General features: G+C 28.7%; 1 protein-coding gene across 4 annotated transcripts in view; it reads right to left on the bottom strand.

The window, feature by feature from the left end:
* The window catches only part of LOC127068240 (inositol-pentakisphosphate 2-kinase), a 138,146-nt gene that overhangs the window by 70,193 nt on the left and 45,453 nt on the right, over positions 1–22,500 (bottom strand). For all 4 annotated transcript variants that reach the window (XM_051004149.1, XM_051004147.1, XM_051004146.1 and 1 more), the window contains one exon: positions 18,735–18,792. The gene's annotated coding sequence lies outside the window, so the exon portion shown is untranslated. The remainder of the gene's footprint in view (positions 1–18,734; positions 18,793–22,500) is intronic.

The following is a 22,500-nucleotide window of genomic DNA, read 5'->3' as shown; positions in this document are numbered from 1 at the left end:
AAACACGATGTCGATTTCATTCGATAAAGGCCACCATACTGACTCACAATTTTCCGCAATGATTATAATAATTCGATAAAAATAATCGCACAATTGTTGATATTAAAAGATATATAATATATGAACACAACTATTCGAGAACATGTAACTAATATTTGAAATTGATCGACAATTGAGATAACATTAGGAGATATCGATAATTAATATTTATCGATAACCGAGCTTTAATTATAAATATTAATCCCATGGTGTTTGTTAGTTGGTATCGATAAAATAAAGATCAACAATCGATAGTAACTACAGGTCGAGTAACATTATCGATTGTGTTTTTGAATTACTTTAACTATTTAACTCCCAATATGATAATAATAAGAATGATAGATAACTATGATGATGATAGTGATGGGTATAATAATAGATAGATGTTGATTAATAATAGTAATAATAATAATAATAATAATAATAATAATAATAATAGTTGCGAAATGGAGAACGATTGTTATTATCGAACGAATCAAAGTGATGCACTTTAGTTGAAAGATCAATGACCTCTCTGCGATCGAACGACGCTATTTTCGACCTTCGTTTCAATTTTAATAAAATCGAATATTCGTTTCTCCTACGTAATATATATATAAAAAAAAAAACTATCGTATTTTTCTTGTTTACTTATTAAAATTCTTTGTATATTATCTGTGTGTATGTCTGTGTACGTGATGGTTCTTAAAAATTAATTTCTTTTCTTTTTCTTTTTTTTTTTAAGATAAAAATAATCCACGCGGTTTGAGTGATTGAAAATAAAATTAAAAAAGATTCCTTTCTTCTTCTTCTTCTTATTCTTCTTCTTTCTTTTTCCTCTTTTTCTTAGAGTAGTCATTAGAAAAAAAAAAAAAAAAAAAAAAAAGAAAAGAAAAAAAACGTGAAAAGAATATTTAATATGGCATGCGATCGAAAAGATAAAAAGAATACTTTTTCTTGGTTAATGATAATAATCTCGTAAAAGAACAGAAAAAGATAGAGAGAGAGAGAGATTTAATGAACAAAAATGTTACAAGAATTTTTAATATCCATATGAGTACCTACAGACATTACCAATTCTTTTCTTTCCTTTTTTTCTCCTTTCTTTTTCTTTTTTTATCTTTTCTTTTTTCTTAATAATCCTTTGAACAATGCATTGAAAGTACATTCACGTCATAATTTAGTTGGTCAGAACGATATATGTGTTATGAATTTTATGGTATAATAAATATTGCCGTTGTTAGTTCAGATCTGTATTTATGGTCTCGGTATTTAAACACATTACTATTTAATTATTAGCTCGTTATTACTCGTATAACAGAATAGGTAATAATATTCTATTTTTTTTTTGTTTTTTTAAATCATTACGAATAGTCGGAATAGTATTATGAAGACTATTAAAAAGTAAAGAATTCGGGAAGATTAAAGAATTTTAATAATGTAAAAGTCAAATCATTAATAATTCTCTCTCTTTTCCTTTCTTTTTTCTTTTTTTTTTTTTTAAGGATATGAAAGGCGAAGAAGTTTTTGAAATTGTTTTATTATCATTGAAATAATCTTTTCGAGAAATTTCAATGTATCTTTTACAGTAATATAAAAGAACGATTTAAAGAAGAAAATCATATAGTAAAAAAATAATATTGAATAATATATTGAAAATTACTTATAATACTATAACAACGTATGAAAACATTATTATCGTATTAATTTTAATATACTCTATTTACTTCTATTTTTGTCTCTTTCCATTTCGTTCTTTGTTCTTTTGAAGAACTTCACTAGTCATACAATTTCGATATTACAATATTATCCGAATTAGGCTAATTTGCCAATTTTCTATTCGGTCTATATCAACGTTTCCTTCTTTTATTTATACAATTATTTTATTTGTTATTAATTCATTTATTCTTTCTTTTATTTATTATTAACAAAATATAAGAAAGATGATAATGAAAGATGAAATTGGGTGATATGTACGTGCATAATTCGCGTGTCTCTATATGTGTCTTATTTCATTGTTAATTAATATAATAAAATACAAAGTTAGAAAAGCTTTGACTAAAAGAAACCTTGATTATTCGGTCAATCGTCATCATCATTATTATTATTATCATTATCATCATCATCATCGTCGTCGTCGTCGTTGTCATTGTCGTCGTCACAATCACAATCATCATCATCATCATCATTATCATCATCATCATCGTCGTCGTCATCATCATCATTATTATTATCATTGTCAGCGTTTTAGTTCTCGAACGTGAGATGTTACTCGATCGTTGAAAGCATCATCCCTGTGTGTCGGTAGGAAATCGAGAGGGAACCGGAATTCCGCGTTATCCTCCCTCGCAAAGGTATGAAAGCAGAGTTGATTTGCCAACCGCTTTGCTATGTGGAACATTTCATTCGTAATTCCGGGAGTTCACCGTTGCCAAGTTGGCAACTAAGAGCCGATCGATAAACTCGGATTATTCTGCCCGACTTCATGTATATAACACACACACATACACACACGTGTGTATATATATATATATATAAATATAAAATATATATGAAATATATATAAAATATATGTATGTGTATATATATCAATGTTTCCATATACATACGTATCTATTATATACTTGTGTGTATGTGTATGCAGGTATGTAGCTATATATGTATTTATACACGTATTTAGTTTTTTCAACATCATGCAAATTCTTAAACGTTATTGGGAATTTACTGTGATAAGAGAAAAAAAAGTAAGTAAGTAAGTAAGTAAGTAAATAAATAAATAAATAAATAAATAAAAAAGTGAAAATTGTCTAAAGAGAGAAGAAGAAAAATAAAAATGTGTGTCTGTGTGATAATATATGATAATACTTTACCAACGTTATGCAAATTCTTATACGTTTAAGAGAATTTACAGTGTTCCAACGGAAAAAAAAAAGAAACGGAAAGAACAAAAAAATTAAGAAAAAGAATAAATTCATAAGTGAAAAAATTATTGCAGAGGTAGAAGTGGAAGAATAAACAAAAAAAATATATATATACATATACATATGTATATGCGCGCTTTTTTGCGTAGTATTTTTGAATGTCATAGAAATTTTTAAACGTTTTTGGAAATTTACAATGGTCAAAAAAATTAAAGAAAAAAGAGAGAGAGAGAGAAAGAAAGAAAGGTAAAAAAAAAATAAAAATGGAAAAAAATAACTGTAATGATACAAACAAACAAAAAATAAGAAAGATGTGCGTATGCGCGTATACGTATATGTAGTTTTTCTAAATGTCATGCGAATTTTTAGACGTTTTTAGGAATCTGAAGTGTTAAAAAAAAAACAAAAAAAAAAGAAAAAAGAAAAGAAAAATAATAAAAGAAAGAAAGAAAGAAAGAAAGAAAGAAAGATAAAATAAACGATAAATTACAGTAGGAATTGCAAAAGAGAGAAGGAAAAAAAAGAAAGAAAAAAAGAAAAAAGAAAAAGAGAGAAAATATTCCATGAGTTGAGTGACCATGTTAATTTAAAGAACTGGTCAGTTTTGCAATCGTCTTTCACGACCGGTAGCATTGCTTTATCAATTTTAGATACAACACCTCGAGGAGACCAGACCACTTCCGTTTCCTTTTTAAATGCAATGCAAATACCTAATTATTTCTTAGAATATATATATATATATAAAGGAAACAGATATAAATTAGAAATATATATATATATTTTTTCTTTCTTCTTTCCTTTTTTTTTTATTTCTTTTTCTTTTTCTTTGATAAAAGTACAAAAAAATTTTGTACTTGACATTAATAAAAATAAAAAGAATAAAATTATCTTAATCTTTGAAAGAATGATTATCACGTTTGTATTATAAATTAGTAATAATAATAATAATAATAATAATTAATAGGAATATTAAAAATAAATGATATAATTATAGTATTAATAATAAAAATTACAATTTATTAATAGTACGGAATTTGAATATAAATAAATGATTTTTCGAATAATTATTTATTCAATAGCTCATTCATTAGTTTATACATTCGCATTTATTATAGGAACGAGGATGAGAGTTTTTTTTGAGATATAAAAAAGAAGAAAAAAAAAGGAAAAAAAGAAGAAGGAGAAGAAAAAAAAAGAGTGACAAATAATCCGAACGATATCCCGTATAATTAATTAAATACAATTTTTCTTTTTAGCCAATTTAAATGGAAAATATGCACGATTGCGTATAGACATAGATTTTTTTCAAAATTAAATACAATATCTCTCTCGGATTTATCATACGAAAGAAAGAAAAAGGAAGAAGAAAACAAAACGAAAAACAAAAAAGAAAAAGAAAAAAGAAGAAAAAAAGGAGAGAAAAAGCAAAGAAAAAGAAAAAGTATCGACCGAAAATTGTACTTTTTTGAAAGGAAACATTAAAAAGTCAATTAGGTTATCTCTTTTCTTTTATCGATTTATTTATTTTTTTCCTTCTTCTCTACCTTTTTTATCTTGCTATTTCCGTTGGAAAAACAAATCTACTTGTTAATATACTCGTTCGCTATTTTTTTTTTCCACGTTAACGTGCATCGGTTTTATTTTTAATCGTGACGATTGCCAGCGAAAAGAACGAATGAGGAGGAATTTTAGAGGGCGAAACTTGGGTAATAATAAAAATGAAAGAATAATGTTTCGTGGAAACGTTGAACCGTTCGTTTAAACACGAATAAAATTGGATAGTGCACTCATTGTAATATACTGCAAATTTATACTGGTATGCAGGTACCATTGAAAAATTAGAAAGATAAATAGATACATAAATAGAGAAAGAGAGAGAGAGAGAGAGAGAGAGAGAGAGGGAAGAAAAAAAAAGAGGGAAAGAAAGAAAGAAAAATTATTTTTCGACAAAACAATCGTAAAAAATGTACTTGGCAATTTTAAGAACGAACAGACAATCAACAGAGCTTTCAAGCGGTTTCAAATTGATGACTGCAATGCTTTTCCTTTTTTTTCCTTTTTTTCTTTTTATTCTTTTCGTTCTATTTTTCCTTCTCTGTTTTTCTTTCTTTCATTCTCTTTTTTCTCGTATTATCAAAGAGGGACGATAAGAACATATGTTTTCTAAAATCGTGATTGCAAAGAAGCGAACCGATCGAATTGGTTAGTAGCAATAGTTTATATTGCAAATAAATATACGAAAATTTAATATAAGAAGGTCACTCGGTGTATACAGAAAGAAAGATACATTCGTTAGATATCCTTCAACGACCTAAATAAAATGGCTTAAAATACTTATAACGAGAAATTTAAAAGAGAAGAGTAGAGAAGAGGAGCGTGTGTGTGTATGTGTATGAAAGAGAGAGAGAGAGAGAGAGATAAAATATTGAGTTAGGTCGACGACAAAGCAAAACGATTAAAACTCAATTCGAATTCTTGAATTCAGTTTCACCATATCGAAAGTATTTCTTTACTTGGCAAACTTCCAAACATATGAAAATTCGTAGATTCGTATATACACACAAGTACACACACACACACACATATTGAGTACGTATCCACATATACGTATGCGCATAAATTCCACGTATAAAGTTATAAGTAAATATCTATATCAAATAAAAAAATAAAAAATAATAAAAAAGAAAAAGTAATAAAAATCAATAAAAAAAGGGGAGAGAGAGAGAGAGAGACAGAGAGAGACAGAGAGAGAGAGAGAGAGAGAAGCAACGAGAGAAAAAAAAGAACAAATTTTTGCAAAATTTTATCGACCGTGGAAAACTCTGTTGGCGAAGTTGAAATTAACTGGGGAAACTGGGAGGAAAACGGGGTAGTAGCCTGAAAGGGAGAGCAAGAGAAAGAGAGAGAGAGAGAGAGAGAGAGAGAAAGGGGAGGGTCGTGTATTCAAATTACGTTCTCGCGACCCTAGCCGAAAACTTGACGAGGGTTAAAAGGGGAGCAGAAGCCTGGCCTATGTGTAAAGCGTCGGTCAGGCAAAGCAAGCAAGCAAGCAAGCAAGCAAGCAAGCAAGCATGCATGCATGCAAGCATGCAAGCAAGCAAGCAAGCAAGCAAGTAGGCAGGCAGGCAGATAGGTAGATAGGTAGGTAGGTAGGTAGGTAGGTAGGTAGGTAGATAGATAGGCAGGCAAGGCAGGCAGGCAGGGAAGGTCACAAGAAGAGAGACAGAGAGATGGAAGAGAAAGAGAGAGAAAGATAGCAGATTCACTGGAAGGTTCTCTAAAATCAATAGGACCAACCGAGAGATTCAACTCGACAATATTCGATGGACTATGGAGACGGGAGAAGATAGAAAAATATTCGAGAGGACGAAGTCAAATGTAAAGAAAAATTTCTTTGGAAATTTTCTTATAAGAAGTAGAAATTCGTACAACTGGGAGAGAATTTTTGTCGACGATGATCAAAAAGAAAGAAAGGAAAATGAAATAAAAAAGAAAAAAAAAAAAGAAGAGAAGAAAAGAAAAGGTAAAAGACAAGAAAATTGATGGGACGTATAAGAATGTATGGGGGTAAGGTAAGGTGTAAAGTAGGGTGAGGTTGGTTGAAGGAAGGGTTTTTATTAAGAAGACCGAAAGTTTGATTCGACCTACCAAAGGTTACGAGGTCGTTAGAATTTTTTGTTCTGAGGGAGTTCTTCGTTCGAAATAAATCAATTAATTCTTCGCATATCGTTAATTCGATAATTCTTTAATCAATGATCAACAAAAATATATGTTCTTATCGATTGCTCGATTGAACGCTTTAACGAAAAATCAACGAAATATACTTGGAAATCGAGAAAAAAGAAATAAAAAAGAAGATTATAACGGTCGGAAAAGCATAAGATAAAAATAAAAAAAATATATATGTGCTATAGTAGGGAGTATGATATAAATCAAAATAAATTTATACAGAAGACGGAATATCTCAAGAAAAAAAAGATCAAAAAATTGTCAAGAAATTAAAAAAAAAAGAAAAGAAAAGAAAAAAAAAGAAAAATACCGTACAAACATTTGTTGATTTACGATAAAACAGATCGCACGTATGGAGTGGTACATATAATAGCATAATATTCATTATCACTATTGTTTTTTTTTTTTTAATTTTTACGTTCCATCTTTCTTGTTCCTTCTTCCTTTTCTTTTTTTATGTAAAAAAGAACGACGCAGTTCGGTGAATCCTGATTTAGAAAATCCATTTGGAGATTTTCTGTAAAAGAAATTCTTAAAGGAACAAAATTCTTTTAAGAGGATCGAAGGAATCCAAAAGAGTTCTTTCGTATCGTTCTTATTTTTCTTTTTTTCTTTTTCCTGTTCGAAGACCCTTCTCTTCTCTCTACCTTTTAGCCAAGGGCAGTTTCTTTGGCATGAAAGAAATAAAGAAGCCAGGTAAGACGAGTTCCTACTTTTTCTATCCATCCATCTATCCATCCATCCATCCGTCCATCCATTTTTCTTCAATCTTTTATCTGACTCCATTTTGAAAATATTGAAAAAGAGAAGGAAGCATGTGTAAAAATAAGAATAAGGACAAAAATATAATGATCTTGAATACGACATACTGTAAACATCTGCGAATCGCAGTAAATTTGTCGACACAGTAAATTTGTTTCATTATGGTTGGTCTCAAGGTTCACAGAATTATAGAGAGGATGTAAATTAATGATAAACGTTAGAAACTTTGATAATAATGGTATTAGTATTATCTTAGATTTTAAGTTGTCTTCATATTTCATTCAGTATTTAGAAATAAAATATCGAAATAGAAAAAAAAAACAAGAAAAAATATATAGTTTTATCAACGTGACCATGGTAAGTTTTCCATGACAATCTTTTCATTCTTAATTTATGACGATTTTTATATTCTACAATTTTTTTTTCCTTTGATTAGTCGAGTAATTAACACGTCGAATCGTATGTGAATTATAAACTGTGTTTCTTCTTTTTAGCTGGATTTTTTTCTATCTTTTTATCACTTCTCTTTCTTTTTTTTTTCTTCTCGATGAAGATCGAAGATTAATTTAAAAGATTCATTTTTTATACGACGATTTCGAAGGTCTCCTTTTTCTTTTTTTATTTCCGCAACGGATCGAAGAAATTATCGGGTCAAATCGTACGAAATTTATAAACTGTGTTTATTTTTTCATGATTTTTCGTTCCTTCTTTCTTTCCTTTTCTTTTTTTTTTTTTTTACATTCCTAAGAAATACCCGTCGAAGGGAAATTAAAAGAAATTACACTCTTCAGAAGAGAAGGAAAGAAAAAACAAAAAAAAAAAGAAAGAAAAGAAAAAAGGCCAAGCTATTTAACATGTAATTTCTTTCAGTAATTGCAAGAAAATTTCAAATGGACTGGTAACTAGAGAAAGCAATCAGTAACCTCAAGGTTCAGGTCAACCGTAGGTCACATTTTCAATTCGTTTTAGTTATTTATTTTTTAATTTTTTTCTTTCCATTAATTTTTCTTCTTCTTTTTTAAACCACTTTCAAGGAACGCTATATAATTCGTCGCCTAGTCTCTAATTTGAAACTTTCTGTTATACTCCTAATCTCCTTCTAGGTCTTCGAAGGCAAAATTACGAATTATTGAGAGTTTGTAAGAAAAATACTAGCTAAAGATAATCCCGCTCTCTTTTTCAGCCATTAGAAGAATTTATTATCAGAAAAAAAAAAGAAAATGAAACAAAAAAAAAAAGAAAGAAGAGTTTTAAAGCATCATCATATATCATCATCAATGCAGAACAACTTGTTATTATCGTTATTCAATAATTCAATATAAATTATTAATCCAATAGCCGATACATTTTCTTCTTCCACTTTTTTTCTTTTTCTTCATTTCTTTCTTTCTTAGATGTCTCGATGGTTCTCATCGTTTTTCAAATTTCTTTTGTAAAAGAAGAGTCTATTCTCTTTCTCTCTTTCATTCTTTCTTACAATTAGTAATAATAGTGTATTAGTGGTAGTGGAATATATGCTGAGAGGCATCGTCATAGTCATCAAGGTTGGTGTCTAGACGGAGGTACTCCCATCAAAATCAGCTGCTAGGCCTGCTAGGGTTGAGATCAGAAGTGGCAACTCTTCTGATGTGCGGTCTTTTGAAAGAAGAAGAAAAAAAAAGGAAAAAAATATATATATATATTCAAGGGTCGTCTAAGATCAAAACTTTCTTTTCCCCCTTTTTTTTTTTTTTTTTTTTTTTTTTTTGAAAGAAAAAGTACTAACAAGAATTATGTTTAGCAAAAAGAAAAATTACACGTTCGTATTCACATTTGTTTTTCTTCCTCATCATCATCGTCATTATCTTCTTCTTCTTCTTCTTCTTTTTCTTCTTCATCTTTTTTTTTCTCTTATGCATATAAAAGAGAAAGTTCTTTCGATCAAAGTTAGTTAATAAAATCGTCGAGTACGTTTTAACACGTGCATTAACACGTTAAGTACTATTATAGTATCGTAGAATTCGAAGGAGCAATCAAAGCTGACTTTCTCCTGTCTTATTTGTATTGCAAACATATATATGTATTTACTTGTCTATGTGAACATATGTATGTATGTACTTCTCTATTAATTATCTATATGGAGATAGATAAATTTAATATATGAACTTGTAATAGAGAAATCAGATTTTTTTAAATATCCCTTATACATTAGATCTTTATATTATATATCTGTAAGCGTATGTAACACACACACTTTTAACAATAATAAATAGATTCATAAAGTAAATTAACAAAAAAAAAAAAAAAAATTAAAAAGAAAAGAAAAGGAAAAAATTGTTGCGTTCAAAGAATATTAAAAATAATGATCGATTTTTCTTTCTTTTTTTTTTTTTCTTATATTCCATAAAAATCTCCAAGAAGAAGAAAAAATTCGACGATGCAACTTTTATCCCATTTAATAAATTAAATATTGTTGTACGTTGATGAAGAATGATACTGATGGAATTGCGAAACGTTAAGAGAAATTTTTCCTTTTAATAAGACGATATATAAACTGTAAATATTGAAAAAGCAAAAGAAAAAGAAAAAGAAAAGAAAAATAAAAAACAAAAAAAGAAATACTCCTTGTAAAACTCTTGATATCACCCGAGAGAGTATTATTCCCATCGCTAGTGTCTATTTCTCATCGCATAAACTCGTGAAACTTTCTTAGAACGTATAACGGACGAGAGAACGTACCGAGATATATAGTCGCCTTCAAGTCGAGAAATAATTTTTGATCTGGACCACGAAACGAAACGAAACGAAACGAAACGATTGTCTGGTAGACTCAAACGGTACTGTACGTCCAGATGATACTTCATCTTTGTTCGTCAACGCTATAAATTCTAAGAGAGATATCATAAACTCGAATTAGTATATATCTATTATAAGATTTATATAAAAATTACTAAATACAGTTCATTCGTTATATAGCTAATATACACACAAACACACACACACACATATATATATATATAAATTATATGATCTTTATAAAATAAAACAAAATTACTAAAAATTTAACTACACTATTAACTAATACACTTATATATATATATATATATATATATATATATATATATATATTTATTTGTTATAAAATTAACAAAATATATCTCTCTTCACACACACACAAATACACACACCTATAATATATATTCCAAAATAAAAAAAAATTGCATCGAATTATAGTGAGACGTATGTCAACGTAGGTCTGTCCTTTCGTGAAAAAAAAAGAAATTCATAAAATAACAAATAAAAATCTTAAGGGACAATCAAAGTTTAAATCTCGATCGAGATAGATATAGAGTAGGGTAGAAGAGTTAAGTCAGAGGGCAAAGATCATTGCGCCGAGAGAAAACAAGATCCCGATCTCTCGACCGGTCGCCAGCAGTCGTGCCGTCGAAAATGAGGCCCCACGATCGAACAAGAGTCCGAGCATCAGGTCCGTATAACTGTTCGGAGGAACTACTCCCCTCCCCCTACGTCCCCTTTACCACATCCAACACTATACTCTTCCTCTCCCCCGCTATACTTCTTCGACTCAAACCAAAGGAAACTCGTCGTTCTACTTTTTTTCTTCCCCTCTTCTCTTCTTTTTCTTCTTTCTTCTCGCGTCAAGAAACAAGAGGTTCTCAACTTCTCACTCTATCTCTCTCTCTCTCTCTTTCTCTTTCTTTCTCTCTCTTTTTCTCTCTGTATATCTCTGTCTCTCTGTCTCTTTCTTATCTTCGTTCTTATTCGATATTTTTCATCTATCTTTTTTCCCCCCTCATATATCGTGTAAAATCTTAGAAATATATACGTATATATATATTTTTTGATATTACATATCGAGAGAAATTATGATATTATTGCAGTAAATAAATGTTTTTTTTTTCTTTCCTCATTCTACCTATTCCCTATCTAATTTACGATTATTATTACAAATCAGATATAACAAGGATGGATTTGACGATATATATAGAATGGTCTCGTTGTTATCGTTTAAAAATTTGTTGAAAAAATTTGCGATATTGTTCTGTTCAATTTTTTTTTTGATTTCTTTTATCGCTATTATTTCATCGAATAAATATCTATCAAAAGTACAATATCTACTTCGAATGAAATGAACAAGACTTAACTTTAATAGATTCTAATGAAATCAGAAAGGAAAAGAAGAAAAAAAGGAGAAAGAAAAAAGAAGAAAGAAAAAAGCAAATAAAAGAGAAAAAATGAAGAAGAAGAAGAAGAAGAAGTGGAAAGAAAAAGAATAGTGATAAAATCGTTGAAAAATCAAACGTAATAATTCTACGTAGAAAATATTTATAGTTTAGGATGCTGATCTATCTTTCTTTCATTATCATTATTTCTTTCTTTCTTTCTTTTTTTTTTATTATTATTATTATTATAATACGTATCGGTAGGCAATCATTGTTTGCATATTGAATATTGAAAAACGCAAAAGGAGGATCACGGAGAAAACGTGTCCGCATTTAACCGTGACGTTTATTGTTCGGAACCATAGGCGGGACCGTCGTGTCATAAACGTCATTGTCGCTTCAGGGATCGACCGAGGAATATTATTTCCGCGTTACGAAGAGAATAGGATGATATCGTGATTTCGACGAGAGTTTAAAAAAAAAAAAGGAAAAAGAAAAGAAACATAAAAAACGAAGGCACGAGAAAGAAGATTCTCCATTTTTTTTTTCTTTTCTCTTTTTCTTTTTTTTTTCTTCCCCTCCCTTCTTTTTTTTTTTTTCTTTTTACCCCAAACTGGCTGGAAATTTTATTTCAATGAAATTATTGCGTTGAAAAGCAATTAGCGTTTATATGATAAATGTACGTTTCTACGTTAGATTGAAAAGTTTCGAGTTATTCGAAGAGAGATATCCTGTTGACTCCTCTTTTACTATTTTATTTTGTTTTATTCTTATTATTATTCTTTTTCTTTTTTTTTCTTTTTGTTTTTCTTTTTTTTTGTATTTTAAATAAAGCGAATACAAGATGAGTAGCAGAATTACGAGAGAGAGAAGGGGTAGAGAGAGGGTTGAAAAGAAAAAAGAAAACGAAAAATCAAAAGGATGTGTTAATCCAAATTTCCACTCGTGAATTCGATGCTCTACGGTGCACTAAATGGACGCTGATGTATATATATATATATAGAAAGAGGGAGAGAGAAAGAGAGATAGAAAGAGAAGAGAGATAAGCATCTCGTTGAATTTTCAAAAGCAACGAACGTGAAATATACGAGCATTCAAATACATATATATATATATATATATATATATATATATATAAATTTAATTCCGAGAGATTGAGTTTATAGAATGGTCTTTATGAATGATATATACAGTATATGTTCAAATATATATGTTCGTATGTGTATATTCATGAATCGGAAAATTTTCAAATCAAGTGATCATTTTATATGATCGTTTTATTTACTAATTCTTGTTCTTTTTCTCTAATTTACATATAAACGATCAAAAATTAAATTGACTTAAATCTTTTCGAAGATGGCTAATATTTATCTATCTATCTATCTATTTATTTATTTATTTATTTATTTATTTATTTATTCATTCATTCATTTCATTTGTTTCATTGAAAATCTTCAACAATGAGTTATATAACATATCAAAATGTTTCTTTGTTCATTTATTTATTTCTTTATTTCTTTATTTATTTTACATTTAAAAATAACTATAGAACCTTTCGATATTATTTAATATTTATTTATTTATATATTAATATTATATATATATAAACACAAAGGATTATTATTAGCCAGCATAATTCATAAGTTTTGATTAAATTTCTCTCTACTTTTCTCTCTCTCTCTCTCTCTCTCTCTCTCTCTCTCTCATATACAAGTTGTGACTCATGTTCAAAATCACATAGAGTTTGTACTCTCTCGATATGAAAAGAGGCTACATAGAGCACATACATACATACATAGATACATACATACATATATATATATATATATATATATATATATATATATATATATATACTAAATACGTACGTACATACGTATGATATGAATACTTTATTATCGCATTGTTCCTTATTTATTCGATACGTTCGATGTATTTTTCAGTTTGATACAAAAGGACAAGTGAGGTGTTCGAGTATCGAGAAAACGAACGATCTCGTCACAGATAAATATGATCTCTCTCTCTCTCTCTCTCTCTTTCCTTCTTAAACCTCGTGAAAGCGTCATCTCTCTCTCTCTCTCTCTCTCTCTCTCTCTCTCTCTCTCTCTTTTTCTTTCTCTCTGTCTCTCTCTGTTTCTCTTATATATTCACTTACTCACTCACTCAGATGATTTCGAAAGAGAGATTTCGGGTATCTCTAGAACGAGATCGTAACAACACAAAGTCGAACGAAACGATTTACATCGACAGAAATTTAATGGTTGGTTTTTGGTTAAAAAAAAAAAATAAAAATAAAAATAACAATAAAAAATAAATAAAAAATTAGAAGAAAATAATACGCGCCATATAAATTATACCAAATAATTGTCTGAAGAAACTTCGCGAGATAAACACACATTTCGTATTTCATTGTTTCTTCTCTCGAATAAATGCAACAATTTTGTTTACAAAATACATTATGATCTGTCTCTGTTTTCCTGTTTTCTCTTTCTTTTTCTCTCTTTCTCTTTCTTATTCTCTCTTTCATCTTTATTCTCTGATTATCTTTGAAAATCCGTTTCGAACGGATGACATATTTATATTCGTCGTTGAAATGACTCTATAATATTGTGTATTTGTATTTATTCGATGTGTATTGTTTATCTAAATCGTTCGATTATCTTCGTATCAGTCGTTCATCGAACGCAATCAAGCTGCTAATCGCAAACATCTTCTCTTAATCCGATCGTTACGTAGATACATATGTATGAATGTATGTATGTATGTATTTGGCGGAGAATTTTGAACTGGAATTTTAATATATAACATTTAACAGTACAGTGTATATATATGTATATATGTATGTGTGTGTACGTGCTGTGAATATATTTTCTAGCTTTTTAATATAATAATAATAGTAATATATTGATAATGAAATATCGAAAAACTGTATAAAAGTAAATAAAAAGAAAAAGAATTAATAACGAAGTTGTATTATAAAATGTAAGAAGAATTTTCGAATATAATTATAATAAATCGATATATATATATATAATATATGTAAAAATTATAGTAATTCGATGATATAAATATATTTTCTATTTTCTTAATAGATAATATACTTTAATATAATTAAATATGAATATATATATATACATGAATTATTTATACATTTGTTCATTATAAATTATTTATATAAAAATTATAATTCACTTAATGCAAGGTTTACCAATCGAAAACGTTGGTGTCCATGGGCCGCATGACCCATCGATGGACCACGCGATATGAAAATTACATTATAATAATAATTATGTATCGCCTGATAATAGCATCACTTCGTGATCACACATAAAGAGCACATCGGAACTCACTTATCATTTTACATAAAATAATCACAAAGATCTAAACGAACAAAAATAAAGAAAGAAAAAAAAAAAGAAAAGAAAAACAAGAAAAAATAATTAAACGTCGAACAAAATTAAACAAAAATTATTCTCAGTTGTGAGAAAAAAGGAGAGATTCGTGAGAACAAAATAAAAAGAAAAAATTAATAACAAAGTTAGTTTATAATCAATTAGAGTAAGATAAAAGAATAATATAATTCTCGACAGTTATCGATAAAAAGCGAAAGAGATGGAGAAAGAGAGAAAGAGAGAAAAGAGGATAGGAAAAAAAAGGAAAGAAAAAAAAAATGGATTTTTCAGGAAAATAGCTCGTAAAAAACAAGTCGATCCGTTGACGTCAGCGCAGAAATTCGCAGCCATTTTTTATCCCCTAGCAAAGTAAAGCGGATTCTCCTCACGTGCGAAAACGCGCACGTAAAGAAACGTCAGAGCCCTATGACTTTTTACTTTCCAAGCTGAAACTTTATTCCCTTCTTGCTCGTCATCGTCGTCGTCTTCGTTGAAGTCGAAGTCGAAGTCGGAGTCGGAGTCGTCTTCGTTGTCGTTCTTCAACGATATTATCTTTTACGATCTTTCCTTCTCCATCCTACCTTCGACCCTTTTCCACCACCCACCCTCGATTCACTCACTTTTTTCGTTTACTCGAAGAATAATTTTTTTTTTCCTTTTCCTTTTTTCCTATTTTTTCGTTCGCGGACTCAACTGGGAAAGGCAAATATTTTTCTCACGAAGTAAGCAAATTTTCAATAATTTATTTAATATTTTCTAATTATCCGTATATATAGTTATTGTTATTAGACATGCAATAATAATAATAATAGATATACAACTATTATTATTATCACTCTTATGCAAAAAATAATACTTGTATAAGAGATATACGATTATTATTGCTATTATTGTTGTAGAATATAATTATAATTAAAATCATTAATATTATTACAAATATAATTATTACAGATTACTATTATATAAATAAATAAATAAATAAATAAATATATGATGTATCAAAAAAAAACGAAATAACATTCATATATATATATATATATGTATGGTTGGAGTTAATCATAATCGAATGTAAATTAATACGAGATTTTCTTTTGATTTACAAAAAAAAAAAAGAAATGAATAAAAAGAAAAGTAAAAAGAAAAAAAAAAGATGAATAAGTAAAACTAAAGTGACTTCGCTTCGAGAAAGAGAGAAAAAAAGAAGAAAAGAAAAAAAGAAAGAGAAAGAGATAGACGCAACTGTCGAGGATATAAATGGACGACCACAAGGACTAGAAACTACGTCAATCCTCCTCTTTGCAAAAGGGCCAAAAATGAAATATCTCAGCGGAATTTCCCGGCACGTGTCCAATTAAGAGTAGTATTTGAGAGAAGCTGAAGGGATTGTATAGGGGGAAGAGACCTTCCTGGAAGACGAGGATAGAATAAAAAGCAATCTGCTAAGTCAACCAAACGAGAAAGACAGAAAAAGAAAGACAGAGAACACGCAGAAAGTGAGAGAGAGAAAGAGAGAGAGAGAGAGAGAGAGAATAGACAAGGCACCGTTATCAAGAATGGATAACGGTGATAATAAGCGGTTCGCTTCAGTGACGTTTTTAGCAAGCTTCGTTAAATGCGTCGTAATGAAGAGCTACCGACATAACAAAAGGGATGAGAGACCGATTCATTTATGAGTGGCAGGGTTTACTTTTCAAAATGAATTTTCTTCCTTCGTTTCTTATTAGATTACACGATATTACAGTTACAAAAGTAAATTGATAATATAAATAATACGATAAATATACTACGTAATTGTGTTCATCCATAAAACAACGTCGGAATTATGAAGTTTATTTTGAAGGGTAATTTTGAAAGAATACTTAACAATTTAATCACTCGTTGGAAGGGGGAAGAAAATGAAGAAGAAAATGAAAGAAAAGTGATAGATAATGTAAAATGATTTATCCTTGGACGAGGATTCGTTTCTAATTGGTATCACTTGCCTCTTTTCAAATTAACTCTCTGACTCATTCTCTCTCTTTCTCTATTTTTCTACTCTTCCTTTATTTTCTATTAAATCGTTTTAATTGATAGATAAATAATAAATTATTAAATACAGGATGGAGGATATAAAGAACGATCAGAAATGATTTTACAAAATTCTTATTAATCTCTTTCGCGAGACACTTCTTCACGGGCTAACTTTATCCTTCATATTGTAAAACTATGAATTATGCTTATAATAAAAAATAGAAAAAAAGAAAAGAAGATCAGCCTAAAGAGTACCCTAAAAGAATAATTGATCTTTAAAATCACTTGGAACTCGTCTAACAATTTCAGATCTATCATGTACGATAGAAATGCGTGAATTTGAAATTACATACGCGAAATCATAAAAAGTTTAATATAAATATGAAAGGATATTTTACTTTCATTGATTATGAAAGGAAAAAGTGGAAAGGTAAAAGAAAAGAAAAGAAAATGGTAATGAAAATAATGTTGCAGGAAACTCTCTCAGTCTCTCAGTCTCTCTCTCTCTCTCTCTCTCTCTCTCTCTCTCTCTCTCTCTCTCTCTCTCTCTTTCTTCGGAATGTGTGTGTATTGCAAAAGAGAGAGAGAGAGAGAGAGAGAGAGAGAGAGAGGGAAAGAAAATTTTCCCAGGAAAGGATCGTTCATTAATTTTTCTTTCGCATATTACTACAAGAAGAATAACAACAGCTGTTAAAAAAAAAAGAGAAAAAAGAAAAGAAAAAAAAAAGAAGAAAAGTTTTTCATTCGATTAAACAGGAATAATGAAGAATAAAGAGAAACAGAAAAGGAAACAAAAAAGAAGAAAGAGGAGAAAACAGAAAAAAAAGGGATCGACGAAGCGTTAAAGTTTACGCATGTTGATAATGTTTAAAGAACTGAAATAATCGTGAAATCCAAAAAAAAAAAAGAAAAATCCGAAAGAAAAAAACAAACAAAAAAATAGAAACAGAAATTCTCACGAATAAAAATACGTATGTATTATGTACGTGTGTAACATATGTATCTAATTTTCTATGTATGTATGTATGCGTACGTACGTACGTACGTACGTATGTATATATGTATGTATGTATGTATGTATGTATGTATGTATGTATGTATGTATGTATGTATATATGTATGTACATATATTATTTTCTGATTCATACGAGTCGTATGGTGGTATCTTTGGTGTCGGTTCTGTCAAGCGTGTACTTAGTTATCGCTTTAGCCTTGGCTTAAATCCGTGCGAAGTAAAGTTTGTAAGCGAGGATAGATGAAGAAGGAGAAAGAGGAGAAGGAAAAGGAGAAGGAGGAAGAGGAAGAGGTGGTGAAGGAGGTGGGAGGAGGATTCTCGTTAGCAATGCATTCGTCTAAAAACATGTTAAATGCGAACACCGAAACACGTCTTTGGAAATTCAATTTTCTATCTCTTTTTTTCTTTTCTTTTCTTTTCTTTCTTTCTTTCTTTTTTATTTTTCTGTTCTTTTTTTAATTATTTTTCTTTTTCGTTTAATATTCATGGATCGTAAACATTTACGATTTTTCAAATAGTTTCTTTTCTATTTGTTACGAAATTTATTGAAACTTGTCGTGTTAAGAATGTGTTAAAGGAATCGTTAAAAGTTATTATCAATAATTTATCAATTTCGTTAGAATTTTATCGTCGATCGTCGTAATGATGTGTTAGAATATATGAATTAATTAAATGTAAACGTTATATATCTTTTTTTATCGATAATATATATATAGGTACTTACGTTATTACAGTAGTAGGTAATTAGTATTAGGTAATTCTAAACATTCGTCAAGCTGCATCTGTAATGAGAAAGAGATACGTTTTAAATATTACTGTTTAGATATGTGTAATTGTATATTCGTTTATTTTAATTTATTAGAAAAAAATTGAAGTACGTGTGATGAATGAATTAATAATAATAATACTAATATTAAATAATATATGTATATAAAAAATAATATTGAATAAAAAAAATATTTGATATACTTGATAAACGAATTATGTACTTGATTATTTAATATTAATAATCAAAAATATTTCTCTCTCTTTCTCTTTCTCTCATCAAATTATAACAGTATTTTTACAAAAATAAATTCACCGCCCACAACGCAATTATATTCAGACCCAATTGTAATAATTTATACATATATATTCTATCTAGATAAAAAAAATAAAAAAAGAAACAAAAAACCTAACGTACAATACTTAAAATATAAATTACTCGAACGAAATAACGAAGTATATATATATATATATATATATATATATATATATATATATATATCAATATTTACAATATCGTTGAAACAAACGATATCTTATTTCGTAAAAATAATGTCACGAATAAATGCTTAACAAATTTATTCGAACGAAATGGAAAGTTCGTAAAATAATTTATTTCATTGATAATATTTATATAAATATATCGATATAATTGGATAGACTAGTTCGATTGGAATTCGATATCTCGAACGTCCTCTCTTATCGAACGATCCAAGAACGTTGGAAAGAAATCGTGGTTGGTTTCGATCGAGGCGATCCTCGATGATTGGCTTGAACGAGCTCTCGTTCGAAGCAATCAATTTTTATTATTAATAATACGCCATTTACACCCCACGTGAGTCCGTGACCTATTACGAACCCTTCCTGACTCTCACTTGCGTCACGTGTGCCGCTATTTTATAAGGCCTACGTTGTTGCTACAAAATCGATCACTGAAGGAAGCATATTAATAAACAAGTCCTTTCTGTCTGTCTCTCTCTCTCTATCTATCTATCTATCTATCTATCTATCTATCTATCTAACTCTATCTATCTCTGTCTCTCTTACTCTCTAGACATTTTTATTCTTTCTTTTCTATGGACAGGAACTAAGTTTACGAAGAAAGTTTATGTATATAAATAACGACGTGTTTTTTTTTATATATATAAACATTATTAATTAAATATTTTATATTTTATGAACGTATGCATATACATGTATGTATAATAGATATAATATAATATGATTTATTATTATTATTATTTTGTTACAGAATGTAAATTAAAATATTTATAATATCATTCTGTTATTTATTTAAACAGAGCTGAGAGATAATAGACATATTATATACATACATATATATACACACATATATATATATAAAAATTTTCTATTTATAATATAAATAGTATCATTACATTATATTATTATTGTTGTTGTAGTTTTGTTGTTATTATTATTATTATTAGAGTGCAAAATATTGTAAAATTTTTGGTTAATATAATCGATGGCTGGACAGAACGAACGTCGTAAAACGCGCTTTCTACTTTCGTCGTTGGCGCCGTTACACGTTTGAATAAACCGCGTATTTTCTGCCTTCTTTGGAGATGGAGGAGGATCGTTACGAGAGAAAGCACTTTTGTCGAGACAGGGGCAAGAAATCGTTTTAACGATCCAGTTCGCGCGTTGCTCGAGCCTCCTCGTCATTATTTTACGACTTAACCGTGAAAAGCATTACATTTGCGTGACCAACCGATTTTCAAATATCTACATATATATATATATATATATAAATATATATATATTTATATATCTGATTATATATAATATATATTTTTATATATTTATAATTTATTCAAGGTTTCGTTTATATGCTTATAAAACAACTTTGTGTGAGTGTGTGTGTTTATCATATGACGATTTTGTTCATTTAATATATTTATATGGTTAATGTTTCATTTAACACGTTTATAATATTGTTAATGTTTTATTGAATATGTTCAATGTGATTAGTGTTTCATTTAATATTTTTATAATGTGGTTAAATGATCATATACATATGTCTATTAAATTTATATACATATATATATATATATATTCAAATTATTAATTTTGATATTTTATTAATTAAACAGGATAAATCATTTATTTACTTAATTTCAATCTATTCATACCATATATTTATATAATATATTCACCTGTATGTATGTACGTATATATGCGTGTATGTATTAATTGCAAATAATCGTATAAAACCTCTAAAAAAAAAAAAAATCGACACAGATACACGCATGAATATATAGAAACATATGAAGTAATAAATAAATCTTCGAAAAAAAAGAAAAGAAAGCAAAAAAGAATAGAATTTTCTTCTTGATCCGATCTAATCATTTTTACATTATTCATCTCATCAATAAAATTGTCATTGGAATGTTTGTTTAATGGAAAAAAAATAATAAAAAGGAAATAAAAAAAAAATAAAAAGGAAAAAAAGGACAGAAAAAAAGAAAAGAAAACAAATTCAAAGACGATGATTTCATAGCTAATGTGACGCAGCATCCAAAACTGGTTCCAATCTTTCTAACCTCGCTAATACTTTTTCTTCATCTTCTTCTTCTTCTTTTTGATCATTCTCGTCACAGAGTGAGGCCAGTTAACGGTAGAAGAAAAGAAGAAAAGAGTTAGAAGCGATGTTAATGTTAGAATTACGGAAGAGAATGAATTTTTCTTATAAAATCAATACATATATACATATATATATATATATATATATATATATTAATAATATTAATATTATTAATATAATAATATTAATATTAATATTAATCTCCTTGATCATTCTCATCACAGAATGAGACCGATTGACATTGAACAAAAATAAGAGAGAACATAATATATATATATATATATATATATATATATATATATATATATATATAGAGAGAGAGAGAGAGAGAGAAGAAAAAAGAAAGAAAAATAAAAAAAAATAATAATGAAAAAATAATAAAAAAATAAATAAAAGAAAATAAGTTAGAAGCAATGTAAGTACAAAAGCTACGGAAAAATATGAATCCATTTCGTAAGAGTTTTGCCGAGAGAATAGCTATAGTAAGCTGAGAGAGCACCGGTATGGTGTACTGTAGTATGGTGTGGTATGGTATGGTGTGGTGTGAGATTTTTAGTTCGCTCGTTCGAGCTGCTTCACGAGGCACAACGAGTTCTTTGACTGGCCTCGATGTTATTTGACGGACGGAGCGCGCTTCTCACGCTCTCCTTCCTTTTTCTCTCCCTCCTCCCCCTCACCACCCCCTTCTTTTCTTTTTTCTTCGCTTTTTTACTCTCTTCTAATCGCGAAGCAGTCCGTATAGTACTACCAGAGAGAAAGAACATAGAGAAAGAGGAGTCTTTCGAAGAATAGGGAAAAAAATTTTAAGAGAGATAGAAAGAGAGAGAGAGAGAGAGAGAGAGAGAGAGAGAGAGAGAGAGAGAGAGAGAAAAGACACGTGTTTGGATCTCCTTTTTCTTTAAAAACGAAATGGTACGACTATTAGATATATGTATATATATTTAAAATTATCTGATGTAATAATAAGTAAATTTTTAATGATAATTATAAAAGAAAAAGTATTGATAAAACGAAGAAATTGTATATACGTATATTAAAGTGGGTCATACGAGTCTGATATTTCTTTGATAAAGAGTATACGTATCGTTTCTAATGATTCATTTAGATTTATATGGAACTA

The sequence above is a fragment of the Vespula vulgaris genome, chromosome 12, assembly GCF_905475345.1.
Source record: "Vespula vulgaris chromosome 12, iyVesVulg1.1, whole genome shotgun sequence".
Lineage (NCBI taxonomy): Eukaryota > Metazoa > Arthropoda > Insecta > Hymenoptera > Vespidae > Vespula > Vespula vulgaris.
This window is presented reverse-complemented; position numbering and strand designations above follow the sequence as displayed.